The 20,064-nt window shown below is 47.3% G+C and overlaps 1 long non-coding RNA gene across 5 annotated transcripts; it reads left to right on the top strand.

The window, feature by feature from the left end:
- Positions 1-421: 421 nt before the first annotated feature.
- Positions 422-18,676, top strand: LOC113932754. 5 transcript variants are annotated; one of them, XR_003523128.1, is made up of 8 exons: positions 422-489; positions 1,245-1,459; positions 1,675-1,710; positions 1,857-1,982; positions 3,900-4,000; positions 4,095-4,210; positions 8,331-8,452; positions 18,619-18,676. It is a non-coding gene; the product is annotated as an uncharacterized LOC113932754 (long non-coding RNA). The 5 variants fall into 5 exon arrangements; XR_003523126.1 differs by having other exon boundaries at positions 1,830-1,967; XR_003523125.1 differs by having other exon boundaries at positions 1,830-1,982.
- The last annotated feature ends 1,388 nt before the right edge of the window (positions 18,677-20,064 follow it).

Genomic DNA, 20,064 nt, shown 5'->3' with positions numbered 1-20,064 from the left:
TGGGCGAGGTCAGCGCGTCCGTCCCCGGAGCGTCGCTCTGACTGAAAGCAAGTACTGCGGTCACTAGGGCTCGAGGCATCCTCCCCATCCTCCCTCGCCCCGCCCTCCTGGTCCGGGAGGGGCCCCCGGGCGGGGAGGGCGCTCAGCCGACGGGTGCTCCGCGTCCCCGCCCTGCTCCTCCCAGCGCGGCCCCGCGCCGCGACACCACCCCTTGGGGAGCACCCGGGGCCCCTGCAGGGCTGCGGGGGTGTGGTCCACAAAGAGCCACCCACCTGCTGTAGCCACATCCTTCCGGGTGGGACGTACACTTCCCCGGGGCCGCGGTGGGGGGAGGAGGCCGGGAGTGCCCTTCCTTCCTTCATCACCGCACTCTCCTGCTCCTCCAAATCAGCCAGCACTTACACACGGGCCTCTTAAACAGGTGACCGGTTCCGGGGCCCGGACAGGGAAAATAGGAGATGAGCCTGGCGCGTCGCGTATCACTAGAAAGTAAGGGGGTGCACACAAAGTGAGGTTGGGGTGTAGGGGGACTCAGGAGCCACGCTGGATGGCGAAAGCTGGGACAACATGAGCAGCAAAGTAAACCATCCTATTGAATCATAACTTACAGGGTAACATAAATACCCAGGAGTCCATAGAGATAAAAGGTAAACAAGTGAGGGAGAAAGGACAGCTCTTTCCCACGGAAATACCACAATTAGTAGATGTAGGAATAGGGAACTGGAAAAACAACTTTAGGCAAATGACAGCGTAGTACTTGTCGGGAGCCAGTTCTAATGGATGCTAAGATTAGTGGGCAAAAGTTTTGAGACAGATACTGCTTCAAATCTCTCCCCCAAGATATTTATTAACAGGGACAAATAGCAACCTCAGAGTGGAAAAACTTGACCAACACACCTCAAGCAGGTAATCAAGGTGTAAGATAAAACAACAGCATTGACCCCTGATGTAATAATGCACGGAGAAAGACACAACAGCACTCCTGTGGTTTTCTTGCCAAAAATGCATACCCTCCATCAAATCATGGGAAAGCTTCAGAGGAATCCACGCAACGACATGGTACAACATAACAGTACTCTTCAAAAGGGCCGAGCTCCTGAAAGATAAGGAAATTCTGAGGAACTGCCCCAAATTGGCTGTGTCTAGGACTAGGTTAAGTACTAGTGTGGAAAAACATGAAATCTGAATAAAGTCTGCAGTGTAGTTGACAATATTTGCTATAGACTGAATATTTGTTTTCCCAGAACTTCATATATTGAAACCTAATCCCCGGTGTGATGGTGTTTGGAGGTGAGACCTCTGGGAAGTGCTTAGATCGTGAGAAGGGAGCCCTCGTGAATGGGTTCAGTACCCTTGAAAAGGAGCTGAGAGAAGACAGCTGTCTATGAACCAAGAAGTGGACTTTCACAGGCATCAAACCTGCTTATAACTTGGTTTTGGACTTCCAGCCTCCAGAACTGTGAGAAATAAATTGTTTTTTAAGCACCCAGCCTCTGTTAATTTGTTATAGTGGCCCAAACAGACTAAAGACAGTATTCCACCAGAATTAATTACCTGACTTTGATATTTGTACAATATATACGTAAGATGTTAACCTTAGGAGAAACTGGGCAAAGAGCATTTGGGAACTCTCCGTGCTTCTTTTTTGTTTTGTTTTGTTTTTGTGAAATACAGGTGGGCTATGGTGAATTCATCCTTCTCCTGGACCAGGTGAGCAAGGGATATTCAACATCAGGGTTGCCCTGGTGCCCCAGAAAGGGGCAAGCCGATGAGAAGCTCAGGCGGGTGCCCTTTCATGAACTCCCCGCTGCCCACCCTGCCTCTCCTAGCTTCTCAGGTACAAATGTCCCGAGCAGGAGCAAGCTTGGCAAATTGGAGAGCAGCAAGGAGGCCAGATGAGCGGGAGGAAGATGGCAGGAGGCGAGCTTGGACAGACAGCAAGCATCAGATGGTTGGGGCCCCATCAGGTGGGGCTAGAGGAGGTATTCTCACCTACCCCTTCACATCTTCCATCTCCATTTAGTACAGTTTTGTGCTGTTGGGTTTTTCTCAGTTACCTGTGTAGCATTATGTAACATTTAGCACTTAAACGTCTGTATCTTGCACAGCAGCGTGGGACGGTATCTGTCCTTTCCTACCACAGAAGATAGGGATCCCATCCTTAACTCTCTCCTCTGCTTCCACCCACCTCTCAGCTCACAACATCTAGACGTTTGCTTATGCAAAGGTCAAGGTTGCTGCCTACCATCAGAACAGATTGAAAATACTTAATTTTTTCATGCTTTGTTCGTAGATTGATTCCCAAGGCTAGAAATCCATCAGTGGTTTTTCTCTTTATGGCTGCATTTTCCTCTCTATGCTCAATGGCCTTAAAATGATTATATTCCATGAGTTGCCCAGAATAATGCCACATTTTGGTTTGCTCCGTATTTGGACCACAACTTATGTTACAGCTTTTGTTTTATTTATTGAGTTTCTAACTGCCTGTATTTTTTTTCTCATTGACAAAAAGTGTGCCTTCACCATATCCCTCACGTTGACCCAGCCTCTTGTGCTAAGTCTTGCCCCAAATGCCCACCGTTTCCCCTGGAGTTGTATGTCTGAGAGCCCTCGGGCCTCTGCAGGCCTGCTGCCCAGCCATCACTGTGGACATCGCCCCACAGGCCTCCAGACCACTGCTCCACTGGTCCCACGCTTTCCCTGTTCTTGGTGTCCTTTGTTCTCTGAAGTGCATTATAAGCATGTCCTCAGAAAGGGATGTCTGCATACCAAAAAGGCCTTTAATTTGCCCTCACAGCCATAGACTTCTAGATCCCAAGTTTGCCCCCAGAATTGTGACCGCACAGCTCCGTTAGTGTCTTGCTATTGACAGTTGGGTGATCCTTCTTTTGTAGGAGTCATATGAGTTTTATTTCTGGATGCTTTTAAGGTCTTTTTCCTAATATTCTGAAATTTCACAAGAACACATCTAAATAGGATCTTTGTTCACTTTGCAAGAGGGTCCCTTTCTCTTAGGTTCTTCCATTCTCTGGTTCTAGAAAGTCTGTGTGCGTGATGTTGAACTGATCCCCCCATAATTTCTCACCTAGTCCTCCTTTTTGGGTCATTTTTTCTATGTTCTGAATAGATATTTGGCTTTATTTTCTAACCTTTCTATTGACCTTTTTATTTCTACCACTTATTTTTAGAAGTCTCTTTTTTGGGGTACCAGGGTGGCTCAATGTGTTAAGCGTCTGCCTTCAGCTCAGGTAATGATCTTAGGGTCCTGGGATCGAGTCCAGCGTGGGGCTCTCTGCTCAGCGGGGAGCCTGCTTCTCCTTCTGCCCCTCCGCCTACTTCTATTCTCTTTCAAATAGATAAAATCTTTACAAGAAAAGGTCTCTTTTTCTTTAAATGAATTTTATTGATATTTGGTTTACATACAACGAAATGGTCCCATTTTAAATGTATATTTTGATGAGTTTTTGTGCAGTTTTGTAGTTACCACAGCAATCAAAATACAATTGTCTTGGTCCCCTTCCCAGTCACACCCCAACCCATACCCAGGCTTTGGGCAACCACTGATCTGATCTGCAGATTGGAGTTGTGTTCTCTAGACCTTCGTGGTCGGCACAGTGTTTTTGAGATCCACATTCTTGCATCTAACAGCACTTCATTGCATTTTTATTGCTGAGTAGCATTCCACTGAATGCGTATAACACAATAGTTAAACTGTTTATCAGTTGATGTTTGTTCTTTGCCAGTTCACTTTTGAATGATGCTTTATAAACATAAGTGCACAAGTCTTTGTGTGGACATGTTTTCATTTTGCTTGGGCAAATACCTAGGAGTGGCCCAGCTAGACTGCGTGGTAAGTATATATTTAACTACATACTAAATGGCTGATGTGTTTTCCAAAGGAGTTGTATCATCTGACGTTCCCACGAGAAATGTAGGCGTTCCGTTTGCTCTGAATCTTTACCATCACTTGGTGTGGTCAGAACGTTCTCCGTTATTCCAGGTAACTCTGTGTCCTTGATAGGCCTCCCTCCTCAGTAAGAGAGTTGACAGGAGCTTCATGTCCAAGGGTTCACCAGGCTCTTTTTGTGAGGTAGAGAAAAGAAGGAGCCATTAGACACCTTCCCAGATGCCAGACGGAGGGACTGAGGAAGGAATTACTTGGGAAGATGAGAGCTGCCCAAAAAAGCTCCCAGGCACTTTGGGAGAAGAGGTATGTGGCTTTCTGAGCAGTTGCTATGTGGCAGGCGTGGGGAAGCAGCCCAGAGCTTCAGTTAATCCCTGTGTGCCAGCCCCACCCCCAGACCTGGTCTGAGCCCCTGAGACCACAGGAGACACAGGCCCACCTCTGCCCAGACCCAGCCCCCAGTATCTACGCTGAGATGCAGTTCCTCCACCCACATCTCTGCCTGCTCTTCCCCTACCCCGAAAATGTCAAGTCTCTCCTCTCCTGCTGCCTGTGGCCTCCCACTCTGCTAGTCTCTGCCGGTCATCTCAATGAGGCCGCAGGTGAGAGGGAGGGAATTGCCTGTGCTCCATCTTCATCTTGCACTGGGGTCTGGATTTCTGTGGCCTGGCGGGACATCCACACGCATGGCTCGGTAGTGAAGGCTGATTATGAAACAGTATATATAGCATCCACTTTTATAAAAATATGAATTATGTACAGAGAAAAGTGACAGAACAGGCCTTAAAATGTTTGCAAAAGTTACCTCTGGGTGGTGGGATTAAAGTAGTCTATACATCTTTTTAACTTCTTAAAAAACTGTCACATGCTTTCTGAAAACTTTGGTTATATGGACAGAGTCTGCATGGTGGCTGAAGCCCCAGGCTGTGGGGTCACCTGGATCTGGATTTTCAAGCGTTAGATCTGCCCCTTACTAGCCGCAAACTCTCAGACTCAGTGCCCTGATTTGCCATGGAGCTGTTCTGAATATTCGGTGAGGCAGTGCTGCCGGGCCCACAATGGGCAGATTTGATCAATGTTGGCCATTATCCTACTAACATTAGTTTTAAGATAAAAAACAAACAAACGGTAAACAATTTACACCGTCCAGCTCTGAGCTGAGAGCTTTCCTGGGCACTTTCCAGTGTGAATTAACTGCAAAGGTGCTAGCAGCCAGATACCCGAACCAACTGGCTTCTGTGGGTAAAGCAGTTGATTGTAGGGGCGTCTGGGTGGCGCAGTCAGTTGAGCATCCAACCCTTGGCTTCAGCTCAGGTCATGATCTCGGGTGCGGGATTGAACCCCACCCAGCAGGGAGTCTGCTTGGGATTTTCTCTCTCCCTCTCACTCTGCCCCTTCCCACCCCTCACAAGTGCTCGCACCATCTCTTTTTTTTTTTTCTTAAGATTTTATTTTATTTTTTTGACAGACAGCGAGAGAGGGAACACAAGCAGGGGGAGTGGGAGAGGGAGAAGCAGGCTTCCCACAGAGCAGGGAGCCTGATGTGGGGCTCGATCCCAGGACCCTGGGATCATGACCTGAGCCGAAGGCAGACGCTTAACGACGGAGCCACCCAGGCACCCCCCCCCCCCAGCACCCTGTCTTTCTAAACAAATCTTTTTCAAAAAAGGCAGTTAATCATAGGCATCAGTTGGATTCTGGGGAATATCTGCTAAAGATAATTTTGGTTTGGGTAGAGTTGGCATTGGACATTTCACTGTGACATTGCTTGGCTACCTGGACCAGCTGTTTATTGGGGCCATTTCGGAATGATCATCAACTCTCCATGCCAGATACTCAGCCACTTTCCCTAAGGCAGCTCATATAACCACCAAGGGACTTGATGCTCATGAGTAAGAACGTGACAGTCGTGTTAACCACCGGAGACCGCGCCTGACTCTCAGCAGCCTGTCCCACCGGACCAAAGTCCCGCAGACTTGGGTGAAACGCAGGTTTTCTCTATATATCACGTTGTTTATGCGTGCCCTGAAAGGCCGATGAGCTACTGAATGCTGACATAAACTGTCTGAAATAATTCTTGGCAGGCTTCTCTGCAAGGAGAGAGCAGCTGTGCTGGGAGCCCCTCAGCACCATCAGGACTGGACTGAGACAGGCCTGGCGCTTACTGGGGCAAAGCTGACCTCGAACATTTTCTCAGGTTTTTAAAAAAATATTTTCTGCCCTAATTTTTCAAAGGGGCAGGTGTCCATGAATCTAATAGATCAAGAGTCCATTTGTTGTGCGGAATCCATCCACCTGATATGGGTGAGGCCCTGTGCCAGGCACAGGAGAGCTGGAGATGGTGGCACAGGCCCACCCCTGCCTCCCAGAACCCAGAGTCTGGTACACCATGTCCAGCAGAAGTATAATGCAAGATGGATGGCATCTAAATTTTTCTAATGGCTGCAATAGAAAAAAGAAAAAAAGATGTGGGTGAAATTCGATTGGATAACATATTTTATTGCACCCAGACCCAGTATATTAAAAAAAATTTCACTAATCAACATCAAACAGGATGAGATATTTTACATTCTTTTCTTCATACTGAGTCTTCCAAATCTGTTGTGTTTACACACATAGCATGTCTCTCTGACGACCAGTAGGATTTTCAACCATCCTGGTTTACGCAGAGCCACCTGGGTTCTGGCTCTGAAAGGCCTGCATCTCAGGAAAGACTCCAGGGGATGCATAAAGTGCTGTTTTTCCTGAAAGGGTGTGGAAGGCTGGGGGAAAGTAGAAAACTCTTGTGGCAGCCCCCAAATAGGAGCTAGAGCACACAATATTCTGTGTCCATTGGAAGCAGCATAAATGCCCCCCGCGGTTACTGCCACTGCTTTTCCCCAGCTGTTGGTGGCAGCCACGATTTGTAGTTTACGTAACGACCATGTGCCTTGCATCACTCCAAGGGATCCAAATTGCTAATGCAGTGTAGCGCCTGCCTTTAACGTTGGCTGGGGCTTGACTGTTCTGCTTTGTGTTGAGGTAGTGCTGGTGTAAGTTTTCACATGGCAGATGCCGTGGCCGTGTTGTCTAAGGGTTCAGATCGTGAAAATGAGAACAAGGACCGTATGAATGCTGGTGTGACCTAGACGTCGCTGATAAAGGAGGCTCACGAGTGTGACTTTGATGGCAGGTGAAGCACATACAACTGGACTAGGGAGCTAAAAACCAAAACAGCGTCCTGCGCAATATGCAGAAGAGACGGGGTAGGGATGATGAAGGAACGGATGAGGGCACATACAGAGACCGAACTCAAGGCCCGGACATGTCAGGAAGTTCTTCTAAACCAGTCACAACTTTTTTTGTCTCCCCCAAAGCCACCAATATTCAGTCCCCAACACTGGCCACGGAATGAGCTCAGGCACACCCACCCCCCTACTGAACTCACGTTGTCCACGCACTGCTCTGTGCAGCTAAGCAAAGAGACCCTTCCTCACCCATAGATTGGAATTAAAATTTTGAGAAGGGATGTGTATAAATGGGAGAAATTTTGATGAGCTGTGTTATCTACCCAACAATATAGAATGGGTCTTGTCACATCCTATGAACCATGATGTTGACAGTCTGTTAAGTGATGCACCGAATCCCGGCAGCGAAACGGTGTTTTCCCAGCTCCTCGTTACTTTGATTTGAAACAAAGAGTTTCAAATTGTCTTCTTGATTTCAATGAAGATTTTGATGAAATTGCAGAAAACATGACTCAAAAGATTGTTGATACCTTGTCCAAAGACAAACTAGGGCGCTTGGGTGGCTCAGTCGTTAGGCGTCCGCCTTTGGCTCAGGTCATGGTCCCAGGATCCTGGGATCGAGCCCCGCATCGGGCTCCCTGCTCAGCGGGAAGCCTGCTTCTCCCTCTCCCTCTGCCTGCTTGTACACTCTCTGTCTCTGTCAAAATAAATAAAATCTTTAAAAAAAAAAACAAATACAAACTAGACTCTGCTCATCCATCTGTGTATTTGGTGACAGGGCAAGTGTAAATTCTGGCAAACTCCATTTAGCTGATTATCTTATTACCAAAGAAAATGAAAAGCTCTTACCTGCTCAGTGTCCTCCACACCTTGTATACAACACTGCTGTTAAGGTGAGGTCTGCTTACCTGTTATATTGGGGTTTCCAAAAGGAAAGTTTTGGGTTACCTTTTAGTTTCCTCAAATATGCGGAAACATGATTTTTGACTTTATAGAAATGGAAGGAGAAAGCCTTCCTACAAGGTGTCCGTCATTGTTGCCGTAGGAAAGATGTTAAAATGTTTGCCTGCCATAAAATCTAATCTTATTCCTCAAAGTGTGAGGCACGAGGAATGTCCTTCTCTAATTTGGAAATACATAAGGATGAGAACAAAGAAAGGGGTTACAGGAAAATGGAAATTTATATGCTGTTTTTCCAGAACTGCCACCAGAGTGTCTGATGCCCTGTGTAGACTGTGGATGAGAGCTCACGTGGCCAAAGAACAAACTCACTTCACGACAGCAGGACTGCTTCAGGACTCAAACGTGTCACCAGAAAAAGGTAACTAAATTTGACAGGACTTTCTCATTCCTTTAGTAAAACTATAACTTATTTGAAATCCAACTTGGATTTCAAGTTTTGATGACCTCTGTGCGTTAAGACCATTTCCTGAGAAAGAGAGTTTAACTTCTGGTGACTTCCACTATGCTTTGGAGTTTGTTTGTTTTTAAGATTTTATTTATTGGGGCACCAGTGTGGCTCAGTTAAGCATCTGCCTTCCACTCAGGTCTTGATCCCAGGGTCGTGGGTTCAAGCCCCACATTGGACTCCCTGCTCAGTGGGGGAGTCTGCTTCTCCCTCTCCCTCTGCTCCTCCTCCCCCCACACTCATGCTCTCTCTCTCGCTCGCTCACTCTCTCAAATAAATAAAATGTTTAAAAAAAATAAAATGGACATTTGAGACGTGGGGAACCAAAATGATAAATTTACGTATGCAAAGAGCCTGATTAACAAGTGGCTGGTCTACCAGAGTGAGCCTGTGCGTACAGGCGGGTGGATGTTCTTTGAGCACTGAAAACAAATTCCCACAAGTGCTCGTAAGGTGTCATCACATTGGACTGACACCAGGAATCAGAGTTTCAGCGGCTTGATAGGAACAGCGCTGTAAGTCAGCATGAGCTGTATGCTTGACTGCATCCCAAGTTTCCCACTGCCTAAAAGAAGAGAGGGACGTCCTGAGTTCAGAGACACAGTGTTGGAAAAGGAAACTGGAAGAGTTAGACTGCTCAGAGCGTCATGGGACAGAAGGAAGCGGGTCATGACCCCCTTAATTGGTCTTACCGTATTTTTGTTCTCCTTTTAAAGAGTCTCGCGTTATAGGGGATCAAAGTATGGGTATACACAACAGCTTGGACAAATGTCCAGGGAACTATGACAAGTTTAAAAGGCCAACCTCAGAAGCTTACCTCCTGTGTGATTCCACTTGCGTAACATTCCTTTTAAGTAACCTACGCCCAAGGTGGGGCTTGAACAGCTCATGACCTCGAGATCGAGTCAGAACGCTCCACCCAGTGAGACAGGCAGGTGCCCCAATTTATATAACATTTTTGAAATGACAAAACTGTAAAAAGCAGGGCAGATTTGTGGTTTCTAGAGGTTAAGGACGGGGGGAAATGGGACCAGGGGCTGCAGAGGGTGGAGATGGTTATAGAAGTTTACAGGGGAGACCCCTGTGGGGCTGAAACTGCCCAAAGAACCTCACAGGTGCAAAAATCCGCAGAACTACACATCACACACACACCCAGGAGTGGAAATGAAATCGGGGAGATCTGAATATATGGGTGGATTACATCCACCTCAGTCTCCTGGCTGTGATAGTATACTGTAGTTTTGCAAAATGTTACCATTGGGGATGGAAATGGTGTATTATTTCTTACAACTGTATGAGTCTACAATTACCTCAAAAATTTCAGTTAAACAGAAAGTTGTACATGTATGTATCTTCAGAATACTTAATAGCATAGACTCCAAAATTTAAATATCCAATAAAAAATTTCTTAAGTGTAAAATAATGTGTCGTAGTGGAAGACAGAAAGAAACATACAATTTTTTCATGATTTCTTCTATTCATTACTACTAATTGCACTGTTAACTAGTCCTGTGGTTAACTAGTCCTGTTTTGTTTAAATGTAACAGAAAAGTAAGTAATACAAAATAATGCATGGTTTCAAAGAAACACCTATTTTCATTTTTCATGTGAAGTGATAGCACACATGTGGGTAATTCTTTTCTATGAAAGCACTGTGTTTTGGGGTGAGGTCTGGAATGTCTTTGTCCCGGGTTGGCATTCTAAAACCTCGGCCCCTTAAGCCCATCCCAGGTGCTTGGGTGCACCTGCGGCTACAGCCCAGAGGGCACTGGTGGGGAGGACTTGGGGGTTGTCTCTGCAAGAAGGGGACGCACTACACTTCTGTCGAAGCTGAAGTGGCCATCACCGCTGGGGAGATAATTCGGGAGGCAGGAAAGTTGCTCATCTGGCAGGCACTTCACTGAACTTCTGGGCAGGGGCTCAAAGGGCAGGGGCTGCAGGACTGGAAGCAACCCACTTGAAGACACAGTCCAGAAAAACAGGCGCCTGGGGTTTCCTGAGGACATCTTCCACCAAGACCTGCAAAAGTCCCCAGACCCATCATCCTCAAATTAAAGTGATCTATGGCCCTTCTCAAATGGAAAATCATCTTCACAGACCCCCACCTCCATCCCAGCGTGTTTAAACTATTTTAATTGTAAACTTTCTTAAATACGTACAAAGGTAAAACTAAATATGAAGTCCCTGTGTTCTTGGCACTCAGGCAGCTATGAATCCAGCCGTGTCTACAAACTAAATCTTACCAGAAATGGTGCCCTAATTGGGCCCCAGTGGGCAATCCTGCCGTGGCTGAGCCCACCTCTGTGTTGTACCCTGAGTGAGGTTGGAGCAGTCTGGCTCTCCCCACTCCTCCCCTGCTTGAATCCCTGAGTGGCCCCAGTGCAGCAGTTATGGGTCCATTAGGGTGCAAATGAATCACTTTCATTGTTTTCTCTTCTGTCATCTTTGGCTCACAGCAATTACCCGAAGGCCCTTTCATGCCATTGTGTACTTCCTGAAACACCACACCTGCCTTCACAGGAGCCACTCACAGGGTGCCCTCAGTACCCTTCAAGAAACTCCTTGAAGTTAAATATAAAACTGTTCTAAAAATCTCAAAATAAACAAACATTTCCCTAAGGAAGCTAGAAAAAGAAAAGCAAGACCCAAGACCAGCAGAAGGAAGAACATAATAAAGAATAGAGCCGAAATAAATGATAGAGAAATGAAAAAAAGCAAAAGAAGAGATCGATGAAACCAGAAGGTGTGGTTCTTTGAAAAGAATAACAAAATTGATAAACCTCTAGCCAGACTCATAAAAAAGAAAGAGAGAGGCCTCAAGCAACACCACAAATGTAAGAGGAGAAATAACACCACCACAGAAATACAAACAATCATAAGAGAATATTATGAAAAATTATATGCCAACAAACTGGACAACCTGAAAGAAATGAATAAATTCCTAAAACCATACAAACTACCACAACGGGAACAGGAAGAAATAGAAAATTTGAACAGACTGATAACCAGCAAAGAAATTGAATCAGTAATCAAAAATCTCCCAAGAAACAAAAAGCCCAGACACCTTCCCGGGAGTATTCTACCAGACATTTATAGAAGAGTTCTTCTCAAACTAGTCCAAAAAAAAAAGAAATGGAAAGAAAACTGCCAAATTCATTCCATGACGCCAGCATTACTGTGATACCAAAGCCAGAAAAAGACACCACTAAAAAGGGCCATTTATCCCTGATGAACATGGAGGCAAAAATCCTCAACAAAATACTAGCAAACCAAATCCAACAATATATTAAAAGGATCATTCACCACGATCAAGCGGGATTTACTCCTGGGCTGCAAGGGTGGTTCAGTATTTGCAAATCAATCAACATGATACATCACACCAACAAGTGAAAGGACAAGAACCATATGATCCTCTCAATAGATGCAGAAAAAGCATCTGACAAAGTACAACATCCATTCATGGTAAAAACCCTCAACAAAGTAGGGTTGGAGGGAACATACCGCAACATAATAAAGGCCATACATGAAAAAAACCACAGCTAACATCGTACTCAATGGGGAAAAACGGAGAGCTTTTCCTCTAAGGTCAGGAACAAGACAAGGAGGTCCACTCTCCCCACTGTTCTTCAACACAGTACCAGAAGTCCTAGCCTCAAATGAAAGGCATCCAAATTGTAAGGAAGAGGTGAAACTTTCACGATTCCCAGATGACATGATACTCTATGTAGGAAACCCGGAAGACTCCCCCCAGAAAACTACAACTGATACACCAATTCAGTAAACTCACAGAATACAAAATCGAGGTACAGAAACCTGTTGCATTTCTGTCCACTGATAATGAAACAGCAGAAAGAGAAATGAAGAAAGCAATCCCATTTACAATCTCACCAAAAATAATAAAATACCTAGGAATAAACCTAACCAAAGACGTGAAAGACCCATACTCTGAAAACTAGAAAGCACAGATGAAAGAAACTGAAGAAGACAAAGAAATGGAAAGCTATTCCATGCTCGTGGATTGGAAGAACGAATATTGTTAAAATGTCTATGCTTCCCAAAGTAAAATACACGTTTAATGCAATCCCTATCAAAATACCAAGAACGTTTTTCACAGAGCTAGAACAAACAATCCTAAAATGTGTATGGAACCACAGAAGACCCCGAATAGCCAAAGCAACTTTGAAAAAGAAAAGCAAAGCTGGAAGCATCTCAATTCTACAGTTTGAGTTATATCACAAAGCCGTAGTCATCAAAAACTCTATAGTCCTGGCACAAAAATAGACACATAGATGAACAGAAAAGCCAGAAATGAACCCACAACTCTATGGTCAATTCAGCTTTGACAAAACAGGAAAGAAGAGCCAATGGGGAAAGGACAGTCTCTTCAACAAATGGTGTTGGGAGAACTGGACAGCAACATTAAGAAGAATGAAACTGGACCAGTTTATTACACCATCCACAAAAATACGCTGAAAATGGATGAAAGACCTAAACGTGAGACCTGAAACCATAAAAATCCTAGAGGAAAACACAGGCAGTAATGTCTGACAATGGCTGCAGCAACATGTTTCTAGATCTGTCTCCTGAGGCAAGGGAAACAAAAGCAAAAATAGACTACTGGGACTACATCAAAATAGAAAGCTGCTTCTTCTTCTTTTTTTTTCTTAAGATTTTATTTATTTGACAGAGAGAGAGAGAGCACAAGCAGGGGCAGCAGCAGGAGGAGGGAGAGGGAGAAGCAGGCTTCCTGCCGAGCAGGGAGCCCAATGTCGGGCTTGATCCCACGACCCTGGGATCATGACCTGAGCCGAAGGCAGACACTTAACCACCTGAGCCACCTGGGTGCCCCAAAATAGAAAGCTTCTGCATGGCCAAGAAATCAATCAACAAATCTAAAAGGCAACCTATAGGGCGCCTGGGTGGCTCAGTCATTAAGCGTCTGTCTTCGGCTCAGGTCATGATCCCAGGGTCCTGGGATCGAGTCCCATATCGGGCTCCCTGCTCGGCAGGAAGCCTGCTTCTCCCTCTCCCACTCCCCCTGCTTGTGTTCCTGCTCTCGTGCTCTCTCTCTCTCTCTCTCTGTCAAATAGATAAATAAATCTTAAAAAAATAAAAATAAAAATAAAAAAATAAAAGGCAATCTACAGAATGAGAGAAGATATTTGCAAATGACATCTCTGATAAAGGGTTAGTACCCAAAATATATAAAGAACTGATACAACTCAACACCCAAAAAACAAATAATCTAATAAAAAAATGGACAGAAGAAATAAACAGATATTTCTCCAAAGAAGACAACCAGATGGCCAATATACACATGGAAAGAAGCTCATCATCACTTGGCATCAGGGAAATGCAAATCAAAACCACGATGAGGTACCACCTCACACCTGTCAGAATGGCTAAAATCAACCACACAGGAAACAACAGGTGTCATCGAGGATGCAGAGAAAAAGGAACCCCCATGCATTGTTGCTGGGAATGCAGACTGGTGCAGCCACTCTGGAAACAGTATGGAGGTTCCTCAGAAAGTTAAAAGTAGAGCTACCTTATTTACAAGAAAAAAATATGTATATACACAAAAACACTAATTTGAAGGGATACAGGCACCCCATATTAATAGCAGCATTATCTACAATAGCCAAGTTATGGAAGCAGCCCAAGTGTCCACTGACTGATGAATGGATAAAGAAGATGTGGTGTGTGTACACACACACACACACACACACACACACACACACACACACACACACACAATGGAATATTACTCAACCATAAAAAAGAATGAGATCTTGCCATTTTCAATGACATGGATGGAGCTAGAGGGTATAAAGCTAATCGAAATAAGTCAGAGAAAGATAAATACCATATGATTTCACTCCTATGTGGAATTTAAGAAACAAAACAAAGAAAAAAAGAGAAACCAAGAAACAGACTAGTTATTTATTTGAGAGAGAGAACACAGGTGGCAGGAGGGGCAGAGGGAGGGGGTGAGGCAGACTCCCCACTCAGCGGGGAGCCCCACTTGGAGCTCCATCCCAGGACCCCGGAGTCATGACCTGTCAAAGGCAGATGAGACGCTCAACGACTGAGCCACCCAGGCTTCCGGAGAACCCGACTCTCAGCCATAGAGAACACACACACTGACGGTCAGCAGAGGGGCGGGCTGTGGGGCTAGCACGTGGCCCACAGAATTCTGCCAAAGGACAATTGTTGGTGTTGTATGGAAGTGATGACTCACTCTGTTGAACACCTGAGACGAACGTTACACTGTATGTGTACTGACCGGAATTGGAATTTTAAAGTAAAATAAAAAATACTTTGCTAATTGCTTGGTAGCAAACATCCCTCTCCTCAGAGAACCTAGAGCATGGGGAGGCCCCGCGGCCTGAGCGACGCTGCCCGGCTCCGTGCTCTGCAGGAGGAGGTCATCTTCTCTGCTTCTAGGGAAGAGAAGCCATCAAAATATCTCTTGCCTTTGACCCAGTGACCCCACTTCCAGTAGTTTATTGAAGGAAATAGTTGGGCCAGAGAGCAAAAGTGGGTGTTCAGGTGGTGCTCCTTCACGGTGGGACATCTCCAGCCACAAGGAAACGCAATGAGGAGAATTCATCCAGACAGCGATAGGGGTGCTCACGAAAGAAGACGTACAGTACAATTCCAGTTTTGTTTGAAGAAAAGAGAGACGTATGTCAGAGGATGCTCTAAAGTGTGAAAGGTGGTTCTTTTATATGGCTTGCTGCAGTGATGTCCTAAAGTGATATTAGGTACCCCCCTTACTGGTTGTTGTTTTTTTTTTCATTTTTTCCCTACAACACAGCTTGCCTTGAAGTAGAAGAATAATAAAAACTGAGAGAGGACTCCTCTCAGGGGTGGCCTCCGCTCCGGTCAGAGGGCAGCCTCCCTCTCTCCCGTCTGGTTCCCAGGTCACGGTGTTCAGGCTGCCCTTTCTCCTCCGAAGGGGTTGGAGTCCCCAGGCAGGTGGTTTCACAATCAGCGGGAGAATTGCATCCACGGGAAGAACCCGGGGAAGGCTGCTTTCCACATGGCCCACAGAATTCTGCTAAAACACACATAGTACACAACTTACCGTCTCAACCATGTTTAAGTGGGTAGTCAGTGGGTGGAGCACATTCACACTGTTGCGCAGCCGCCACCGCCAGCCATGTCCAAAGCTCTTGCGTTCTCGCAAGACGAACTGTCCCCATTAAGCTCGAGCCCCGCTCGGCCAGCCCTGGTCCCACAGCCTACTGTCGGTGAGCCTGACCACTCCGGGCGCTTACGGAAGTGGACCAAACACACCGTTTGTCGTCTTGTGTCTGGCTTATCTCACGGAGCATCGTGTCCTCCAGCCTCATCCCTGTGGCAGTGGGCGTCAGAGTCTCCTTACTTTTGTAAGGCTGTGACATCCCACCACGTGGATGGGCCACCTCGTGTTTATCCATCATCGGCAGGAGACACGTGGACTGCTTCCACCTCTTGGCTGCTGTGAACGTGGGGGAGGGGTTGCTCAAGACCAGGATACGGACTTGGGCCTTTCCCCTGAGTGACCTGAGAGCCATGGAGAGGTCACAGGATGCAGGAGTGTTGACAGCTAAGGGTGGGTGCAGGGAGACCAGCTGGGGGGCCCCTGTGGTCATCTGAGCAAAGGCTGGTGGTGGCTCGTGTCAGGGGCGTGGCCACGGTCAGGGGCATCTGTTTGAAAGGTAGAGAGGAACTGAGGGGAGGTGGAGTAAAGGTAACAACATCTGCATCCGGAATTCAGAGGTTCCCGTCTAGAGGCATGCATCTTGGCATCATCAGCTTATGACGTGTTGAAAGGAATGAGCGTTGGATAGAAATAGGACATCCAAGGATGAGCCCCAAACTCCTCAGCATCCAGGGGTCAGAGGGATGAGGAAGGACCCGAGAAGAAGCTGAGGAGGAGCCAGAGACCCAGGGGAAGGGTGTTGAGGAGGAGCATGATCCAGATGAGGCTGCCACCAACCACTGGCTTCTGTGAACCAGAGGTGCAGGGTGACTAAAACAGAAGCCCGTGTTGAGAGCGAGCGCATCCTGATATGGATCTTTGAATTCCAGAGTTTGGAACGGCCGGCCAGAGCAGGGACGGCCAGCGCCGTCTGCTCGGTTCCTTCTAGGAACCCCTACGTCTGTTGTGCGTGCGAAACCACACCCGGGCTGGGGAGCTGCCGATGCCACCCCTCAGGGCGCAAGCACAGGCGGCAGAGACCAGCATTCCCTTCTGGATGCCACCCCCCCCCCCCCCGCCCCCAGCCCCAGGAGGAGCCAGAGGTAGGCAGCACAGGAACCAGCACCAGGAGAAGTGAAATTGTTTCCCTCGAGGCACTGCTCCTGGTAATTTTCCTTCACCGGCTTCTCCGCCAGCCCTGCCTTCTGATCTCACGTTGGCCCCAACATCTAGATGCACAAAGCTCGGGCTTGGGTTTCTGACCCCGTCTTACTTACTCCTCTCCCAGGAGTCGGGTTCTGTTTACAGCTGAAGGTATGAGTTCACGGAGAAGAGAGGACTCTTCCCTCTGGCAAGGTAGCAAAACGTGTTTGCTGCCCTCCATCTGCTTCCCTGCTCTCAAGACCACGAGCGGACCCACCTGTCTCCTCTTTCCACTCTAGCCAGGCTGCTGGTGCAGCTTCTGCCTCAGTTTCCCTGGCTGTGAAACCATACTGACCAGCAGCAGTGGGAAGACAGGAGACGTCAGGGACAGGCTGTTTGCTGCCCAGGCAGAGAAGCAGACCCTGGCTGCGCTCTCCCGCCGCCTGTCCTTGGCCCTCCCTCACGTGCTCCTCCTGTTCCTCCTTGGATGGAGGCCTTCTGTGCCTCCAGCGTGAGAGGACCAGCACTCCCAGGGGCAAGGTCCTGGTACCGGGATGTCCACCATCTCAAGTGAGAAACCCAGGCAGTGGGCTCTGGGTGCAGAGCACAAGGACGTTGGCCCCCACAGGAGCCATGCCCCTGAAAGCCCTTGTCTTCATGCATGTGACACGTGACAATCGTGAGTGTCCCTTGGCCTGGTCTGCAGGAGTGCAAGGTAGTGCCTTGGGCCCACAGAGTGCTGGGGTTTCGGAGGTGTGTGACCCACCTGCCTGCAAGCCCACGATGGGGGTCCTGAGCCCCCTGCCTGTCCCCAGACGTCAGTGGGCTTTGGCCTCAGACTGCCTCTGCTCCACGGCATAGCTGTAGGCAGCATTTCCCACCAGCATCCCTGTGTAATGGACGTCACTTACCTATCGCTTCCAGAGGGCCGGGTGCTGCAAACACATTGCCTCCATTCTCCCAGAGGCCCTGCAGGCAGACATGATCAATCCTGTTTATAGTGGAGGCCCCTGGGGCCCAGGGAGGCCACGGACAGGTTGTGCCACACAGCTCCAGTTGGTTGACTGAGGGTGGGTGGGAGGCCAGAGCTGCTGGCCCCCCAACCCACACTCCTCCCCCTTACCCCTCAGGGAAAAAAACCACTTACAATCTTCCATCCTTAAAACCTGTCATTATTTTATGCCACATCCATGGGTTAAGACATTGCAAAGTGGAATCTCTTTGCTATTTATTTAAGTGATGTGAAGTTATGTTGAAAAATTGCTTTTAGGGGCGCCTGGTTGGCTCAGTCATTGGGCGTCTGCCTTTGGCTCAGGTCATGATCCCGGGGTCCTGGGATCGAGCCCCGCATCGGGCTCCCTGCTCAGCAGGGAATCTGCTTCTCCCTCTCCCTCTCCCCCTGCTTGTGTTCCCTCTCTCGCTGTGTCTCTCTCTGTCAAATAAATAAGTAAAAATCTTAAAAAAAATTATTTTTAGTTCCAAAACATGGGAAAGTAGCAGAGAAAGTTTGATTATGTTGCTTCTCTGCCTTGACTGAAACATTTCTTCATTAATTCTTTGGAATTTATGTAGTTGGAAATAAATGAATCATAGTTGCATTCATTCATATAATATACAAACATATTAAACCCACCTTATTTATCTCTATGATACATGCAGATATCTGCATGATATATAAATGTACTGTTTGTAATCATAATCTATATTTACTAACTTTTAAAAAAGATTTTATTTATTTATTTGACAGAGAGCAAGCAAGAGAGCACAAGCAGGGGGAGTGGCAGAGGGAGAAGCAGACTCCCCGCTGAGCAGGGAGCCCGACGTGGGACTCGATCCCAGGACCCTGGGATCATAACCTGAGCTGAAGGCAGACGCTTCACCGACTGAGCCACCCAGGTGCCTCTGTATTTAGTAACATTTTAATAAATGCTTTACATATATTATAAAATAATCTTTATAGAACATTTATTATAAAGATAATTTTGGTCTATCTATAACTGGTGACATGTTGTCTCTGCACTGAGAGGCCCTACTTCTGGGTAGAAGGCATGCCCACAGGTGGTGTTCACCATAGTGAGACGCGGGAAGGGCTTGAACACCCATCGGTACAAGAATGGTTGGGTCAGATTTGCTCTGTTCTTATCGTGGAGTATGATACATCCAGCATAAGGAATGGAGTAGAGCCCTTGGTACCAAGGGGCTCCATCTCAAAGCCTAATGTGGGGAGCGGGGCCACGCTGAGCAGAGCGGCCGTGCACTGGTGGTCCGCACGCACCTGACACCCAGCGGCAGGGCGTGCATCCTTGTGGGAACCTGCTTGTGTGCGGGAGGGTAGAGCCACTGCGAATCTGTCCACGAGCCTCCCTGTTGAGGGCTGAGAAGGGGACCAGGGAGCTTTAGGTTTATGTATCATCTATCAATCATCTACCCTTCTCTTTACCTACTTAACTACCATCTATCTGTGTGATTGCTCCCCCCTCTCCTGTCCAGGGTGGAAGGGGGAGGTAATTCAACCCTCCTCTGTGGCTCACTGTCATTGTTGATCCCTCCTTATTTTCCCCAGTTAGTCTCCGTATATCATTCCCTACTCCACTGCCGTTCCCTTCCCCGCAGGCACCCATTTTATGGTTGGTGTCTCTCTTTCTTGCTCTAAGTGTCCTTATTACACTCCAGCCCTCTTTGGGTGTGTTTTCACTCACCTAAATGGTGTTATGCTGTATAAGTCTGTGTTCTCCAGAGAAACAGAACCACTGGAAGAACACACGCCGGGGAGGTGCATACACATGGAAGATATATATATATATGTATATATGAGATTGGCTCACAGGATTATGGAGGCTGAAACACCCAGCAGTGGAGACCCAGGAGGGCCAATGGTGTAAGCTCCAGTCTGAGTCCAAAGGCAGGAGAAGACCTGGACTGGCCACAGGGAGCCCAAAAATAGGTTCAAAAATTATTCTGGTCATGTCTGTGAGGGTGTTTCCGGGTGAGATAAACATTTGATTCAGTAGCTGGAGTCAGGCAGATGGCACTCCCCGGTGTGGGTGGGGCTCGCCCAGTTCACTGTGGGCCCGGAGAGAACACACGGTGGAGGAGAATGGGATTCTCTCTGCCAGTTGACGCATACAAGTAACCAGCATGCCATCTGCCCAGTTGGCCTGGGACAATCCAGCTTGTTGCCTGGGATCCCGCC

The sequence above is a fragment of the Zalophus californianus genome, chromosome 10, assembly GCF_009762305.2.
Source record: "Zalophus californianus isolate mZalCal1 chromosome 10, mZalCal1.pri.v2, whole genome shotgun sequence".
NCBI classification, from domain to species: domain Eukaryota; kingdom Metazoa; phylum Chordata; class Mammalia; order Carnivora; family Otariidae; genus Zalophus; species Zalophus californianus.
This window is presented reverse-complemented; position numbering and strand designations above follow the sequence as displayed.